This window comes from Notamacropus eugenii, chromosome 2 (assembly GCF_028372415.1).
Source record: "Notamacropus eugenii isolate mMacEug1 chromosome 2, mMacEug1.pri_v2, whole genome shotgun sequence".
Classification (NCBI taxonomy): Eukaryota; Metazoa; Chordata; class Mammalia; order Diprotodontia; family Macropodidae; genus Notamacropus; species Notamacropus eugenii.
This window is the reverse complement of record NC_092873.1, coordinates 497301521-497318109: the sequence shown is the minus strand read 5'-3', so window position 1 is coordinate 497318109 and position 16589 is coordinate 497301521. Positions and strand designations below refer to the sequence as shown.

The 16589-nt window shown below is 39.1% G+C and overlaps 1 long non-coding RNA gene across 1 annotated transcript in view; it reads left to right on the top strand.

Moving 5' to 3' along the window:
- Window positions 1-16589, top strand: part of LOC140529930 (uncharacterized) — a 52372-nt gene that overhangs the window by 11763 nt on the left and 24020 nt on the right. The window lies entirely within an intron of this gene.

The following is a 16589-nucleotide window of genomic DNA, read 5'->3' as shown; positions in this document are numbered from 1 at the left end:
AAAATCATATCTTCTACAGGAAGCCTTTCCCAACCTCTCTCACTCTGGTGCCTTCATCTTTTAATAATTTTCTATTTATCCCGTGTACAGCTTCTTTGTACATGACATAATAACCTCCTCTCCCTGGAAGGTCATTCTGTATTTGTATTTCTAGCTCTTAGCACAGGGCCTGGCACATGGTTAGCGCTTAATCAATGCTTGTTGATTTGCCTGTTGACTTAATTGATCTCTTTAACTCACTGTTTATGTTATGTTGAAGTCTGTTTATACCCAGCTTTACTATTTATTTTATAATAATTCCCATTTCTTCAGATACTGTATTATTTCATGACTCTGTAGTCATAGAAAGTCATTGGTAACACATTGGTGTTAAAACAAAAGGCCTTTGTTTTCAAGAAGAAGTTTGGGGTCACTAAAAGAACTTTTCAATTTCCCAAAGGTAATCCAATTCCTTCTCTAGATGGCCTCCAAGGTCCCTCCAAGCTCTAAATCTGTGACCCTATGATCCTCTTATTCAATTCTTAGCCCTAGTCACAAAGTAATGGGATATTTACTGCTTCCTGAAGCAGCCCAGTCCATTTCTGGACGTCTCCACACTCCAACATTTGAGTTTCTGAGCCATGGCGACCTAAGTCATCAAAAGGATAGGAGACACAGAAATAGGGTTCACTGGTTGTCTGGAAACTTCAATTTTGAAAAGATGAACCTTAAAAATACAGAAATTGAGAATTGGGTCTGACCTGATCTATTAAGTCGAACTGAGAAAGAACCTAGGGAGAGAAGGGAAGACCTTTCTGTAACTGTGGAGAGGTCATTTTAAGATCACTCAACGTGGAGGATTTCTAAACCCCTCTCAAGATAAGATTGTAGAGTAATTCCACCCTTGGTTCAAGCCTAATTCCTTTCTCCATGCAAGAAAAGCCAAGATTTCTCCAGTCACCTGTTTCTCTTTCTTGTCTATACTGAATCTCTCATTCTTCTCTTTGACTCTGTCTTCTACCTAACACCCAGCTGTCTGGACTCCCATTGACTTGAGCCCTGTTTTCCATCCCCCTCACCCCCCACTTGGAACCTGGAGCCATACAGTCTCTGGGCAGGGGCCAGAGACATTTCTTACATACTCATTACCAATCAACTCTTAACAATTAACTCTAGCTATTAACATACATAAACACAATCATTTAGTGAGGAGTACAGAAAGCGAGGGAATGTGAGGGGCTTTCATCACAAGAGTCATCAAGTTACCTTTCCCTTGCTCTGTAAGCTAAACAACCCCAGTTCTTTACCTTTTCCTTTGGAGCCTCTTTTCCATCCCCAAATGCAGTTTGTTCATGCTTCTCTGAACCCCCAGGTCTTCACAGTCTTTATGCAGTGGAGCCTCTAGAAGGGACCCAATTCCCTAAAGAAAGACTGCCTTGTAAAGAGAGGAATTTCTGAAAATGAAAAAAATACTATACATATAGACATACACATATATATACATATATGATTCCCAACCCTACAGTCACCACAGTATTATTGGATCTCAGAATTAAAAGGAATCTTAGGATTTATCTAATACAGGAGTCCTTAATCTGGGATTCAGGTACTTATTTTCATTATTTAATATTTGATAACTATTTTAACATATTTGGTTTCCTTTGTAATCTTATACATTTTATTTTGTGCATTTAAAAACATGATTCTGGGAACAGATCCATTGGTTTGACTAGATTGCCAAAGGAGTCCAGGACACTAAAAACTATTAAGAATTCCTCCAGGAGTATACTGTAGCCTGCTAGTAAGAGCCAATTGTTAAGAAATTAGCAAACACTACAAATCAGAGCCTGATAATTTTCTTTCTTTTTTTTTATGTTTGGCTGTTAATACACTTATTAGCAGATCACTGTTTGTTATTGTTCAGTCATTTCCAGTTGTGTTCAACTCTGTGACCCCATTTGGTTTTTTCTTGGCTAAGATACTGCAGTGGTTTGCCATTTTCTTCTCCAATTCATTTTACAGATGAGGAAACTGAGGCAAACAGGGCTAAGTAACTTGCCCAGGATGACAGTTAGTAAGTGCCTGAGACTGGTCTCAGGTCTGAAACCTGACTTCAAATCCTGCCTCAGATATTTGCAAGAGATGTGACTCTGGGCAAGTCAACTTACATTCAGCCTGAATTTTCTCACATGTAAAATGAGGCGAATTGGATTCAGTGGTTTCCAAAGTCCTTTCTAGCTCTGTGTCTATGATCCTATGACCCTAGCCTGCTTCTGGCCACAGAGCACACTCCCTATGACCACAAGGGCCACAGGACATTTGAATCTATTGATGACTGTGCCTGATTTGATTAATAGGAGAAACTTCTAGTTTAGAACAAAGAAAAGTACATTCTGGCCTGGTGCTGAGGGAACCTCTCTAGAACAAGTTAACAGCCACAGCTCACACCCTAAGAATTACTGCTCTTGCTGACAGAGTGATGTAACCTGGGAAAGGTTTTAACCAACAGAATTCTCCAGACTTCACCTCCTTGGCAGCAGCATTGCCCTTACTTATCCCCTCCTGGGTTCCCTTTAGTTATGGTCCTCCTCCCATTAGAATGTAATGGAGGAAGGAACTGTCATATTTGTTTGTGTCTGTACTCCCAGCATTTCATACAATGCCTGGCACACAGGACTTAACAAAAGCTCTTTTATCTTTCTATCCATCATCTATCTACCTACCTATCTGTCTGTCTGTCTGTCTATCTATCTATCTATCTGTCTGTCTGTCTGTCTGTCTGTCTGTCTGTCTGTCTGTCTGCCTATCTGTCTGTCTAAGGAACTGTCATTATTTGCTTGTGTCTGTACTCCCAGCATTTCATACAATGCCTGGCACATAGGACTTAACAAAAGCTCTCTATCTGCCTATCCACCATCTATTTTTCTACCTATCTGTCTGTCTGTCTGCCTATTTGACTTTCTATCTATCTACCTATCTATCTTTCTCTGTATCTGTCTCTATACAGCTGTCTATCTATCTATCTATCTGTCTTATATCTGCCCAGCTGGCTAGCTCTCTATCTGGCTACCTAATTACCTGTCTGTTTATCTCTAGCTAGCTAATTAGCTGGTACATTGAAAAGAGAATTGGGTCTGGATTCAAGAAGACCTGAGTTCAAATGTGACTTTGGATAATTAGTAACTGTGTGACTCTGGACAAGTCAATTAACTTCTGTTTGCTCATTTTCCTCATCCGTGATATATTGGCACCTACTTCCCAGGGTTGTTGGGAAATTCAAATGAGATAATTGTAAAACACTTAGCACAATGCCTGGCACATAGTCAAGATTATATAAATGATAGATCTTATCATCATCATTATTATTATTATCATGTAGGTGTCTATGTATCCATCAGTCCATCTATCATCTATCCTGTCGGTCTCTGCCTATCTGACTTCCTATCTGTCTATAACTATATCTATCTATGTGTCTGTCTGTCCATATCTATCTAGCTGGTTAGCACTCTGTAGGTGTGTGTCTGCCTATCTGTCTGTCTCTCTCTGTCTCTCTGTTTTTTAATCGCTCACTAGAGCTGTGTCCAATTTGGGTATGAGATATCGTCAATCAACCCCTGCTTCTCAAAATCACTCACTTCATTAAAAAGAATATTTTGACCTTAAATCTCTCTGAATCCCCCAGCTGTTAGCTTTAACTACCTGGTTTGTTTGGTTTTTTTGTTTTTTTTTTTAATTTATTCTGCAGAAAGGCAGCAGGTTGGACTGTATAGGAAGCTGTCCTCAGAGTCAGGAAGACCTGAGTTCAAATGTCATATATTGGCTGTGTGACCCTGAACAAGTCCCTTAACTTCTCAGGGTCCTAGTCCTCTTTTTAACTCTCTAAGTTGCCGAGAAAATTCTGGCCTGCATTGTTGAAGGTAGTTTCTTCTTCAGGAAACTTCTTATGCCAATAAAATCCCAGTTCTGGTCCCCTTTCCCTCCCTTCCCCGCCCCACTGATAAACTCCATGAGAGCAGGGACTGTTTCCTTCTGGGTCTGTATCTCCAACGTCTAGCCCAGTACTTAAACCACTGCTTAAACCACTAATCAATGCTTGTTGATTGACTGCCACACCCTCAACTGAGTGCTGCAGTTTCTTTAGATGGTAATCTGTAGTTTGAATCACTAGTAAATTGAGTAATCCTTGCAGAGACAGAAGTAGTGATTCTGACTTTTGGAACAGCAGTGTGCCTAGAGAAGACGGTACAAAGTCAACCAGAAAATTAACCTTGAGATGCATAATGTGAAAATAATTTGAAATAAATAAGACGAATTTCTACAGTAACTATACATGGAGCAACTAATAGTAGATTAAAAGTGCACTAAGACTTTGGGATTCCGTGCCTAGTTACCATAGAAATTTGTCTTACTTATTTCATATTATTAGTTATTAAGCTATTAATGGCTTGAATATTACATTATTATAATATCATCATTATTTCATATTATTAGATACTAAGCTATTAATAACAAAAATGTACCAAGACTTTTGGGACAAAAAAACCTTGATTGTTCAGTGCCCAGGGAGGAAGCTGTTGTTGTCCCACCCTAATCGTAGAGCTCCATTCCAGTTATACAATTACTTATATTAAATTCATCACTTCTAATCTCATCACCAAGTTCAAGCCTTGATTGACATCACCTCCCTCAGCCTCTTCTCTCCTCTGATTGGAGGTCTGGAAGGTCAGACTCTTCCCAATGACTTCCTTTGTGGAAGGCAGGAGCTGAATTTTTGGATTCACTTCACTCTGTGTATGCCTGCTTTCAACTCCATGGATCCTTGATTTCCTTCTTTTTTGTGTGGCTCCCTCCACGAGATTATAGACTTCATGAGGGCAGAGGTTGTCTTTCTTCTATATTAATCATATTTCTAGCACTTAGCACAGTACTTGGCACATAGTAGTCCTTAATAAATTTTTATTGGATTATTAGATTGGAGTAACCAGATTGCTATATGATGCTGATCCGATGTCTTCATTTTCATTTTTTTTTTAACAAGGTAGCTAGATAGTGCAGTGGATAGAGCACTGGGCTTGGTATCAGGAAGATTCATCTTAGCAGTTAGAATCCAGCCTCATATACTTACTAACTGTGTAGTCCTGGGCAAGTCACTTAACCCTGTGTGCCTCAGTCTCCCATCTATTAAATGAGTTGGAAAAGACCATAGCAAACCACTCCAATATCTTTGCCAAGAAAATTCCCAATGGGGTCATGAGGAAGTTAATATTAATACAGAATTTATGATGTTTAACTCTGTATTATCTGTATCATAAAGATTCTATGGAGAAAACAAAGCATAAAAGCCTTCAGTATGGTTATCTGGCCTTGTTTAAAACCTGGATTTGGAGTCAGGGGAGGCCTGGTATTGAGTCCCACCTCTAACACTGACTAATAGTGGGATTATGGGCAATCGTTTAAGCTCTCTGGATCGCAACTGCCTCCTTACATGGGCATTATAGGATTATAGATTTAAAGATGGGCAGTTCCTAAGTGGTCATCTCATCAAACCCCTTCAGTTTTTCGATCAGGAAATGATGAGGTTAGGTGAGATGACTTGACCAACGTCACGCAGCCATAAAAATCTATGTAGTGTCAACGTGAAGCTGTTCTAAAGTAATGAGATATTGGGCCCTGCGATCATTAAAGCCCTAAACATGGTGGTTAGTTTAAGCTTTAATAGCTTAAAACTCCACTAAGACTTTGGGGACACCCTATAAAAATGTCACCTAATGTCGTTATAATTCTGTTCCCATTTTATAACCACTCTCTCCCTTTCTTTTACCCTCAGGCCAAGGGCAGGCACATAAGCATCTGCTCCACATCAGAGAGGCAGAATTCCCCAACAAACAGATTCTCACAAACACTTACCAAGGAACTCATGAAATGGATTAAGGAAGAGATTATTTCTTTTAGACCCAAAGTCTGATTTCCTTGGGACTGGCAATTATTTTTCCTGAGGTACTAAAAACAGTTCTTATTTCAAACAGTCAGCCAACAAGCATTTATTAAGCACCTACTATGTGCCAGATACCATATTAGATGCTGGAGATATAGGGACAAAGAATGAAATAATTTGCATGATCACCTCTTTTCAAAAAGGTGGTACACAAATAAGACCATCATTTCATCCTTCCTGTCCTGAACTTCTTCAGAATGAGTTGCTTCCTTGTAAAATTCCAAGTGCTTGACAATGTTTAAATGACCATTAGGCTTTAGAGACAGCATACACAATGCCACTTTAACAGTCATTTGCTTATTAGTTGTTATATGTTTTTTTATTTGTCTCCCCCTCCCCATGTCTGCCAATAACAACATGTTCATCCATTGTTATGACTGCTTACGTCAGAAAGGTGTTGGCTAATCAATCATTAAGTGATGTTCCTTATCATATGCAAAAAAAGGCTATTAATGCCTTATTGTATAAAAGCTTACCTAAGCGGATACTTGAAAAACAGAGCCATTCAATCACATTGGGGCAGATTTTGGTTTTTGCTGAACATACAAGAAATATGTTCTTACTAATTAAAACACCCAGTGACAAAGAACACATTGAGAATGTATTGGTGGAAAAGATAGATGAACAGAGAATGTCTTTAGTTGAAAACATCCCAAAATATGTTCTTTGGTAAGAATCAATGATAAATATATTTATTTAAAGGCAGCTGAGGGAGTTACATCTTTAAATTTAGTGTTCAGCCCAAGCTGCTTCTAAAAGAAAATAAAAATAAAAAAGCCTGTGAATAATTTCCATTTTCTATTTTGTTGTTTGTTAAGAGTTTCACAGCTTTTTGGTGTCTTGGGTTGTTCCAGGCTGGAGATATATCCCCATTTCTCACAATATGCATCATTCAGTCTTCTAAGTAGAACTTCTTATTAAAATTTTTTTCATCTCCATGTCTTTGCAGCAGTCTTTATGCACCTTAAAAATAGAAGAAAATCTCTTTCTTTTAAAAATGTAAACCCAATATACAGCCTTGGAGGATGCCTTATCTCATTTATGGAGCATTAGACTGTTCTCTGAAGCCCCAGGTATAACTCTGATCCACCACTAGACTCTGATTTTGTCACTTGACACTTATGGTACCCCACACTTCCCATTAGCAAAAGGAGGAAGATGTTGCCTTCTTAAGAGGGATGGGAGTAAACTTGTGTTGGTAACAGACTTGGAGAGTTTCAGGTGAAAATAGAGAGAGCAGTGTCAAGTACCTGGACAGATGTACTCTCTCTATCCCAGTAGAAATGGAGAAATCTACACTCAGGCAACTATGGAAGATGAGCTGTCACGTTATAATAATTAAGCAGCTACTGTTCAACTACACTGACCTACTTGCAGTTCCTTGAATACATTCCACATATGATCTCCATGTTCTTCACATGGAACACTGCCCCCTTACCGCCGTCTCTTATCATCTTTGGCTTCCTTCAAGATTCAGCTCAAATCCCATATTTTACAGAAGGTCTTTCCCAGTTCTCTCAGCTACTATTGCTTTCCTTCTAAGGTTTCTTTCTGTCTGTTCTATAAATATCCTATAGATTGCTAGTTATTTGCTTATAGTCTTCCCCATGAGGATACAAGCTCCTAGAGAACAGGGGCTGTTTTGGTTTTTTGGTCTGTTTGTTTTGTACCTTTCTTTACACTTCAGCAGGGCAGCTAGGTGGCACAATACATAGAGCACTGGACCTGGAGTCAGGAAGACCTGAGTTCAAATTAGACCTCAGACAATCACTAGCTGTGTGAACATGTACAAGTCACTTAACCTTGTTTGCCTCAGTTTCCTCATCTGTAAAATGAACCAGAGAAGGAAGTGGCACACCACTTCATTATTTCTGCTAAGAAATCCCCAAATGGAGTCACAAAGAGTCAGACACAACTGAAATGACTGAACAACACCACATTTTGGCACTTGATACAATGCGTGGCTTAGAATAAACAATTAATAAATACTTATAGACTGACTGATGGATAGCAAGTTCTTTGCAAATATTAAGGCACTATAAATGTTATGTAGCATTACAATTTTAACTAATTATTCATGCTTAATAGGTTCTAAACTCAGTTGTTCATATGTACTACAGAAGGACTTAAAGGGCCATCATTTACCCTTTCTAAATCTCTTTGCCTTGTGAAAAGCCCAACTGCTCCACACTAGTTATGTCTCTTCACTCACTTCATAGTAGTACCCAGGGACCGCTACCAGTTATCCTGATCTATGTCTTGCCACTGGACTCTGATGACGCTGGAGGAGAGAGGGAGGCTGATGACTCTGCACAGCTCTGTCTCACTCATATCTGATTCACTTGCAAGTCAAAACATCACCACCACCACCACCACCCCCATGTAATTGATCCCCTTCAAGAACAAACGAGGAGCCCCAGTATGGCAGCGTCACCCAGTGAGAAAGTCCTCCATTCTCATATTGTGGAAATCTACCAGAATGAGAATCCTGTGGTTCCATTACTGTCTTGTGGTGTTAGATAGAATAAGGACATGCCTAAAAGAAACTGGAAAGAGAAAAATAGTCTTGGCCGTTTCTTTGCATTAAAGATGCAAAAATGTCGATGAATGAAAAGGGGATTTCTAAGTCTATCCCTGGTCATGAGACAAGAAATCATGCATCCCCTCTGCAATGTGCGTCAAGAGAGGCGACCGATTTAGATGTGTGAGGCACTACATAATCCATAGGAATGGGCTCCCTGCTTTCAAGTAGCTTACAGGCTATTTTAAACCGGCCCATATGGATACACAGACACATATCCATAAAGCAGAGGTAAACAAGGCATAAGGAAAAATCGGAAAAGGCAAGGAAAACTAGATCTGAAAACATCGCTTCTGTGGCTTTTTGGGGAGGTGGCAGAAGGCGAGGCCCTCAGGAAATATTTCAGGGATTCAGTCTAGGGATACCCTGAACACTGGGAATGAAAGACACAGGGTGTCTGATTCTCCTTTTTGAGTGACATCAAGGAAGTTTTCGGTTTCCAGGTTATCCCCAATTGTGATGAGTTAACCAAACAGACTAGCCGATCTGCTGTTCCCTGTTCATGGCAATCCATCTACCACCTCAGGACATTTATCCAGGCTTTACACCATACCTCCATCTCTTAGAATCCCAGATTTCTTTCAAGATTCAGCTCAAGTCCCATCTTCCACTTGAGTCCTTTCCTACTACCCTCCCACAGTTGCTAGTCCACTCTGAAAAATGACTGTACATATATTTTGCATGAACTTATTTGTGTTCAAGTTGCTTCTCCCCAGTAGAATATAAGTTCCATAAGAGCAGGACCATTTCCTTTTCATTACTGAATTTCTAGCATTTAACACAGTGCCTTATACATACTATAATATGATTATCAACCCAGAGTCAGAAGGGACCTCAGACCTAGTCCAACAGCTTCTTTTCCTACTTAAGGAAATTGAGATTCAGAGATCTTAAGTGGCTTGTCAATGGTGATAAGTAAATATTGTGAGGGGAAAGGAAGGGGAGAGAAGGGGAGGGGAGGGAAGGGGAGCATTCTAGAAATGGGAAGAAAAACCTTTACCCAAGTCATAGTTTAAAACTTAACCATATCAGACATATTCAAGACTCACTTAGTATTCCCCAACCTCTGGATGTTGAACAGGCTAGGAAAGCAAAGTCAGTGATAAAGGATCAACAAATATGACTAAATCTTGTTGTGGGCTTATTCATTCTGTGCCTAGAAAAATCTGACGTAGCTTAAAAAACAGAAACTTGTTACCCCACAAGGTTTTCTGTTGAATGAGCCTAATTTTTCATACTGGCCTGTAATTTTTTTTTTTGAAGAATAGGGACAATTATTTAATTCAGTTGGGTATAGCAAGAATCTATAACTAACTGGCTCCCTAAGTTGGTATGTTTTTTAAAAACAGATATTAATACAAATTGTCATCCAGTGTCACAAGTGTTTTTGTAACTGTTTTTTTTCCCATCAAGAATATAGAGTTTTTCATACAAACAACTATGCCAGCACCTCTGTAGGTGTGCTTTTACATTTTAAATGACTTAATAGTGCAGAAGCTTCCTGACTCTGCCACTGTCTCTGTCTCTGTCTCTTTTTTACTTTTTTTTTTTTTTACAAATCTCTGCTGATTAAATCCATCTTATAAATGTGACTTGTAATATAAAAAGAAAAAAAATAATATTACATATTTAAATATCTATTTAAAGAGGACATATGGATAATTCAAATGTAGGCAAGTAGAAGGCTTGGTATTTGCAGATTATTACAACTCAGGAATAACTCTCACATAGCTGTCTCTCGTCATGTGCCTCTTTAATATTTCAAAGGAAAGTTTGGTAATCAGAAGGAGCTTGGAGCTGGCATTTCCATGATGATGCAAATGAAACCCTGGAAATAAAATTGGTCCCAAAAGATCAAGTCAATGTAGAGGCTGCCTTCCTATTAGACAAATTGGAAAGGTATAATGTAGATAGAAACCTGCCATCCCTCATAAATGGTCATTGAGCTCAAAAGCTGCTTTGCCTCTATAAGCAAATGCATACATCAAATCTGAACCCAAATATAGAAATATGGAAACATATGGGTGACTTGTCAGGCACAGGAGGGTAGAAATATGTGACACATGTGAATTGTCTGTTGGAAGCTGCTTTTATTTTCTTTTTCTTACTTTCCCATCCTGTGTTCGTTCAATGTGGCAGCTCTGCTCTCTGATTCTTCACAGTAGCTACGTTTCTCACCCTAAAAGCATGCTTTACTTGGGACAGAGACACATCCTGCAGTTTTAATAACCAACAGATGAATTCTTACCATAGGCCATAAAATTGGATTATCATTCTGTTAGGCAGAAGGTCCTTTGTAACCATGAACACTTAGCTTCTGACCTTGAAACAGGAAGGTTTATGCCTGTGAGGCTCTAGACGCTGGAAGTTGGAAACCATTTGCAGTGCAGCAGACTCTGGTTTGACAAACTTAGGTGCCTTTTTAGATGGAACAGTTACAACTACAAGCCTCCTGGTACTAGTCTAATTTGCCCCCAAATTTCCTGCTGATGAGTTTCTGTCTCCCCAGAGCTCGAGTGGAAAACTTCTCTTCAGGATAAAATATAAGAAGTTAAATAAACATTATTGGGCTGCCTGAATGGTCCCATTTTCTTTTTACTTTTTACTTAAGGACATCTTGTCACAATTCAGACCATTAGGATAAGAAGTAAGTCATAAGGTATTAATTCAATTGCAGTCAATAAGCATTTACTAAGGTCCTGGTATATTAAAATCATAGGTCCAATTCAGAAAAAAAAAATCTCTGTAAAAAGGAAGAATTGGACTAGATGACCCCCAAATGTGCTTCTAGTACCAAAGAAAGAATTAAAATTATGGGCAGGGGAGAGGCGGGGTGCAGACACAGAATTGTTGCAAGGCATCCCTGAATCCATATGCACACCAAGCATTTTCATTTTATTTTCGCAATTCCCAAATCGAACTATCAATAGACATTTATTAGGCACCTACTATGAGCCAATCACTGCGTGCTGGGCATACCAAAACAAAGGATAAAACACTTTCTTCTCTCAAAGAATTTCCATTCCTTCTGATGCTCATCATTTAACCACAATCATGTAGGGGTCCATGATATTTTTGGACATCACAAAGAGTTTCTCATAATTGAAAGTGTAAGAAATCATTGACCTAACCCAACCTCTCCTCCTCACTTTTTTCTTTTTTTTTTAAATTTAATTAATTTATTTGTTTTCAGTCTTCAATAATCACTTCCATAATTCTTAATTTTTCCCCCTTCCCTCCTTCCCTGAGATGACATGCAATCTTCTATGGGTTTCACACCCTTCACTTTTACAGATGAGACAACTGAAGTCCGAAGGTGAGGAATGATCTGCCCAGTGTTGCCTTGGCAATAAGTGCCAGGGCTGGTCTTCTTCAAATTCAGTGGTCACTATTATTTCAGTAACTACTGTATGGCAAGGGACTGAATTCTATTGGCAACTGCAGTCATTTAAAGGAGAGAATAAATGAGAGATATTGAAGATGTAGAATCAACAGGACTTGGTGATTGGTCAACTGGGAGAGGTAAGGGAATGGGAGTAGTCAGAGGTAATTCAAAGCTATTGACTGGATGACTGGAAAGATGGCTACTGTCATTTTCAGAAGCACAGGTATTAGGAGAAGGTTCATTTTCAATGGGGAAGGTCATAAATGTCACCAGTTCAGAGGAATTATAGCCATAATGGTGATAATGGTGGCTTTAAACCATACCACATCAAAATCTGTTGAAGTAGCCAAGGATATTTGGCCTGAAGAAGAGGAGAATTGGGGGGGGGGGGGGGGGTAATAGCTGTCTTCCAGTATTTGAAGGTCTGCCATGGGGAAGAGGGATTAGCCTTAATCTGTTTAGCCACAGAGGGAAGAATTAGGAGGAATTGGGGGGAAATCCCAAGAAGCTGATTGAGACTTGGTGTCAGTAAAAACTTCTTAACAATTAGACCTTTCCAAAAGTGCAGTTGGCTGCCTGCCTTGGGACAGACGAGGTTCTCCCCTCACAGGAGGTTTTTAAGCAAAGACTGGCTGACCACTTGTCAGGCAAGCTGAAAAGGAAATCCTGTGTCAGGTAAAGTTTGTAATTCCTTCTGAGGTACCTTTTAACTTTGAAATTCTGTGACTGTAAAGCTCCCCTACTCATGGGAAATAAGACAGTCTCAGACTTTGGCTCAGCATCGGTTGGACCAAAGAAAAGTTTTGATCCAAAAGGTATATAGTGCAAAGGGTTTTATTGTCTATAAGATCATCAATCTCACCAGCATGAAAAAATGAATGGAAAAATATTTAAATGTTTACTCTGTGCCAGGCTTGGCTTATACAGTGCTTTCAAATTTGTGTCACCCCATTTGAACATAACAACAATATGATGTGGGCATTATGGTTAGTGTTCTTGCCATTTTATAGATGAGGAAACTGAGGCTGGGGGAAGTTAAATGATTTGCCCTTGTTCCTATAACTAATAAGTACCAGAGGTGGCACGTGACCCCAGGTCTCCCTGATTCCAAATTCAGTATGTTATCACTTTAACACACAGATACACACATACACACACACACACAGGCACACATGCAAGCACACGCAGCCACAATTGAGAGATTGGCTAGGAAGCCAGACAGGATAACTAGGCTAAAGTGCCACCAGTTGGGGAAGAGCTGTTTGTCATTTTATCAAAGCCAGGTGTTCCAGGCTCCCTGCTTTCCTCCAGAGTTGGCTGAGAACAGATTCTGGATGGCAGCCAGCTCAGCAAGACATGACCAAGATGATACCAGCTGCTTGGGGCAAGAGGACTTTGAGGAACACCTGGGTGTTGTAACCAGTCCATCTCAACGAGAGGTCAAACTTCTTCTGCGGCCTGATGATAGGCAGCTTAAGGACGAGACTGTTCATGCCAGCGTCCCAAGGGACTGCCGTAAAGCCAAATGTGTTTATCTTCTTTGTTCAAAGTCCTTCAGAGTCAAACAGCTCACTTCAGCTTGGACCAGATTGCTGTGCTCCTAAGGAAGAAAAAGAGATGGGTGTGTGTGTGTGTGTGTGTGTGTGTGTGTGTGTGTGTGTGTGTGTGTGTGTGTGTGTGTGTGTGATACATGAGTGCAAAACACAGAAAGGGACAAAAACAAAAGAGTGCTTCTGTTATGAGAGAGACAGAGAGGACAGAAAGACAGACAGAGACAGAGACAGACAGAGACAGAGACAGACAGAGAGACAGGGGAAGGGAGAGAGAGAGAGAGGAGACAGAGGGAGAGTGGGAAAATTACACATAGATTTATATATTTATACATACATAATACAAACACAAAAACAAATTGCATAAGAGAAGTCCACAGCTTCTCTGATTTTTTTTTCAGTCAATCAGTAAGCATTCATTAAGCACTTCCTGTGTACCAGGCTCTGTGCCAGCAACTGGTGATACAGACACAAAGAATGAAATAATCTCTATTTATTAGGCGTATACATTCTGGTTGGCGTGGCAGGTAGAGTTCTGGAGCTGGAGTCAGAAAGACCTGAGTTCCAATCCTGCCTCTGACACTTAGCTGGATGATTCTTGGGAATTCATTTAATCTCTCTCAGACTCAGTTTCCTCATCTGTAAAATGTGAATAAATAGCACCAACCTCACAGAATTACTGTGAGGTTCAAATGAGATAACATAGGTAGTAAAGATCTTTGCAAACCTTAAAGCAACGTATACATATATATGATATAATATATACTATTACTATTTTATAATGCATTGAAAATTTTGTTTATTAACAATAAAAACTTACATTAAAAATAAGGAGAGGAAGCTATTCCCTTTTATCTGTTAATCAGAGCTTTGACGAATAATTCCTGAGCTGTTCCAGACTCCATAAACATGTTCCTTTCCCATCCTGCAAGTATTTCTGCAGATGATATAAAAAAATTATTTACCTTAACAACCAATTCATCATCTTCTTTTGGTCTAGCTTCTCTGCTAAAGGGAATCAGATAAAAGAAGACTGACACCATCACTATTCTAAATCTATACATACTGGAAATATTTAACACTTTTCAGTATTTGGCTCTTAAATGTATCCTTTCAGAAAATAGAAAAAAGTTTTTTTTCCTGATTTGAAAATTTTAATATGTTTGACACTGAACATAGAACAAAGACACTTAAATTGAATCTATAGTCATTCTTAAGCATTTGACCTAACTATCCATACCCAAAATCCAAGTGGATGAAAAATGACTGGAATACTAAATACAGGCAAATGAATGACCTATAGAGTTCGTCTCTCAATGCATACGTATGTATGAATGTATATATGTACTTACAGTGTACATGTATGTCTGTTTTCAGACACCACAGATAGATAGTGCATTGGGCCACAAATATGACAGTAAGGAGAGAAAAGGCTGAATTCCCTTTGGGAAATGATATTAAACTTCTGTAGTATAGTCAAGTTTCTTCATGAAAGAAATGCCCAACTTTTTGATACCAAAATTATTCTAGTATTATTGTATGGCCAAGAGACAAGGAACACTACATGAAAAACTGAAATTAAGAATCACCCACCAGAGAATGGAGAGGCACCTGGTGGGTGCAATACATTACAAATACAAAATTATGAAGTAGCAAGTTTAAAGCTGCGGTCTAAGAAACACAAGAAAGATGGGTACAAAAGAAGGTGGGTTCGGTCACATTGTAAAACCAATGAATAATTAAGGGAGAGCCTGGATGCTACTGTCTTACAATGCTATCCTCTCAATACCAGAAACCTCAAATATATGGGAAATGCCACCTATGGTAAATTTATCAGAGGAGATGGTCTAGAGACATTCCAGATAATCAGGCATGAATGAGTTGTGATTTTCATTGAAGGGAATGACCACATTGATGAGATCACATTTGAGTAATTCTAACATTCTGTTGGCCTACATCTAATTTCATCTAATATAAGAGGATTGAAGGTGAATTTAGTTATTCATATATTCTATTTTTTATCCCTGGAATCACTTCAATTTTGTACAATCCTATTAGGACAATTCCGCTTGTCAACTAAGACTCTGTGCCTTTTGGTATCTGGTTCATATTGAATGGATAGAAGCTTTGATATGCCACTTATGTTTGATGGGGAAAGATTCCCAGTAGGAAATCCTAGTCTTTCACTGAACATATATTTAGGGGTGTGCCTTGACTAATGGAATAAGCTCCTGAGAAAGTTTCATAGAAATCAAACACTCTGTACTGAAGACTATAAATTGATAAAGGCAATTGCCTCATCCTGGAGTTCAATGTATCAGTGAAATACAGGCTCAATCCCCATCCCCTAATTCAAGTATTAGAAGTGAAATATGTAGGGTTTAGAGTAGAAAATGTCGAGTTCCCACCACCACCACCAAGTAATTTTTTTTTCAGCCCCCTTAACTTGCTAAACTCTACTGGGACTATATTGTTTGGGAGGCCTCCCCTACCTTTGGAATGAATCTTTGTATGTAACACCCAAGAAAGAGGGTAGAAGATGGTCTTCTTTGGACCTTCCCTTTTCCTTTTCCATGGTACAGTGTTAAAATCACTAGATGTTCAGTCTCAATTTGGTCATTCACTATCTGTCCTCACCATGTGCTTTGATGTAACCGGAAGTAGACCACTTCTCCCCCTTCCCCTATAAATATCAGATATTTTCCCACCTCTTTGTGTTTGCTTAGAATATTTTCTGATATGTCTTCTCCATACTCTCCACTTCCACCTCTGAAGCCCAACTCAAACACCATCACCTCCACCAAAGTTTCATCTAATTCTTTGGAAAGTCATTTTTTTCTCTGGGCCTCAGTTTCCTTATCTTGACATAATACAGTTGAACTAGATGACCTCTGAACTATCACAACAGTCTTTTTACTGGTCTTACTATCTTAAGTCTTTCCCCACTCCTATCCATCCTTCTTCCTCAATTGTGAAAGTGATTTTCCTAAAGCACAGGTCTGACCATGTTTACATACATCCAAACACACACACACAGAGACACACACACAACAGCTTCTAACGTCTCCTTGTTACTTCTAGGTTCAAATATGAATTCCT